The sequence below is a fragment of the Pseudophryne corroboree genome, unplaced genomic scaffold (assembly GCF_028390025.1).
Source record: "Pseudophryne corroboree isolate aPseCor3 unplaced genomic scaffold, aPseCor3.hap2 scaffold_835, whole genome shotgun sequence".
Taxonomy (NCBI): Eukaryota; Metazoa; Chordata; class Amphibia; order Anura; family Myobatrachidae; genus Pseudophryne; species Pseudophryne corroboree.
This window is the reverse complement of record NW_026970414.1, coordinates 135,879-138,369: the sequence shown is the minus strand read 5'-3', so window position 1 is coordinate 138,369 and position 2,491 is coordinate 135,879.

Sequence of the window (2,491 nt, the reverse complement as noted above, 5' to 3'; positions counted from 1 at the left end):
CTGGGTTTCCCGCCGCATGGATAAGTAAATGCAAATACAGTAAATGTTCATAAACTTCTTATGTCCATAACTATTCGCACGAGCGATTGATCCGCTTCAAACCAACACCGGAATATTGCTAATTAAATACTCTTCCGATGGATACTAAACACCACTGTATTACTCCTGTCTGACCCTTCGTATCAAACAATGAGGGATCTCTCTGTCCAGGAACATACTACATTAACTAAACTTTCAGACTCTATCAAAGGGACCATAATCTACAAAATGCATTATATGGTGAAAATATGTAACGAAAGAGTTGCCCGCTAGACGCACACAATCTCTACCGTAAATGCGCATACCGTGCGCCTGCGGGTGCCCGCAACAGCGAGTATGCGCACGCACGGGAGAGCGCACGCATGCGCAGCAGGGACACATATGAGGTGCAAATATGGCAGTGTGCATCGTGATATTTTTCTGACTTTGACAGCTTACATGATTCTCCGCCCAGCGAAGAATTCTGGTGGCTTCCGCCATCGCCACTCTGCTCCTTGTGCCGCCTTGGCGGTTTACATGAACTAGTGCGGTGACGTTGTCTGACTGGATCAGAACTGGTTGGTCGCGAAGTAAGGTCTCCGCTTGACATAGGGCGTTGTATATGGCCCTTAGCTCCAGGATGTTGATGTGAAGACAAGTCTCCTGACTTGACCAAAGACCTTGGAAATTTCTTCCCTGTGTGGCTGCTCCCCAACCTCGGAGGCTCGCGTTCGTGGTCACCAGGATCCAGTCCTGAATGCCGAACCTGCGGCCCTCTAGAAGGTGAGCACTCTGCAGCCACCACAGGAGAGATACCCTCGCCCTGGGGGACAGGGTGATCAACTGATGAATCTGTAGATGTGACCCGGACCACTTGTCCAGTAGGTCCCATTGCAAGATCCTCGCATGGAACCTGCCGAAGGGAATGGCCTCGTATGATGCCACCATCATTCCCAGGACTCGAGTGCAGTGATGCACTGACACCTGTTTTGGTTTCAATAGGTTCCTGACCAGAGTCATGAGTTCCTGGGCCTTTTCTATCGGAAGATAAACCCTTTTCTGGTCCGTATCCAGAATAATGCCCAAGCAAAGTCAGACGAGTCGTAGGAACCAACTGCGACTTCGGGATATTGAGAATCCAGCCGTGTTGCTGTAACACCTTCAGTGAAAGTTATACGCTGTTCAGCAACTGCTCTCTTGATCTCGCTTTTATGAGGAGATCGTTCAAGTACGGGATAATTGTGACACCTTGCTTTCGCAGGAGCACCATAATTTCCGTCATTACCTTGGTGAAAATTCTCGGAGAAAATTCTGGAGAGACCAAACGGCAACGTCTGAAATTGGTAATGACAATACTGTACCGCAAATCTTAGGTACGCCTGATGAGGTGGATAAATGAGTACATGAAGGTATGCATCCTTTATGTCCAGAGATATCATAAAATCCCCCCCTTCTAGGCTGGCGATGACCGCTCTTAGCGATTCCATCTTGAACTTGAACCTTTTCAAGTATAGGTTCAGGGATTTTAAATTTAATATGGGTCTGACCAAACCGTCCGGTTTTGGGACTACAAACAGGGTCGAATAATTTCCATTTCCTTGTTGAAGCAGGGGAACCTTGACCACCACCTGTTGAAGATACAATTTGTGAATTGCATTTAACACTATCTCCCTTTCCTGGGGAGAAGATGGTAGGGCCGATTTGAAAAACCGGCGAGGAGGCACCTCTTCGAATTTCAGCTTGTAACCCTGAGAAACAATTTCTATTGCCTAGGGATCCACCTGCGAATGAACCCAGATGTGGCTGAAAACTCGAAGACGTGCCCCCAACTGGGCGGACTCCTTTAGCGGAGCCCCAGCGTCATGCGGTGGATTTTGTAGAGGCCGGGGAGGACTTCTGTTCCTGGGAACTAGCTGTGTTGTGCAGCTTCTTCCCTCTGCCCTTACCTCTGGCAAGAAAGGACACACCTCGTACTTTCTTGTTTCTCTGTGATCGAAAGGACTGCATTTGATAATGTGGTGCTTTCTTAGGCTGTGAGGGAATATAAGGCAAAAAATTTGATTTACCAGCTGTAGCTGTGGAGACTAGGTCCGAGAGACCTTCCCCAAACAATTCCTCACCCCTGTAAGGTAAAACCTCCATATACCTTTTTGAGTCGGCATCACCTGTCCATTGCCGGGTCCATAGGACTCGTCTAGCAGAAATTGACATAGCGTTTATTCTAGAACCCAGTAGACTAATGTCACTTTGAGCATCTCTTATATATAGGACAGCATCTTTTATATGCCCTATGGTCAATAACATAGCATCCTTATCTAGGGTCTCAATCTCTGCTGATAAGGTATCTGTCCATGCTGCCACCGCGCTACAACCCCGGCCGACGCAATTGCCGGTCTGAGTAAGGTACCAGAATGTGTGTAAATGGACTTTAGGGTAACCTCCTGCTTGCGGTCAGCATGGTCCCTGATGGTAG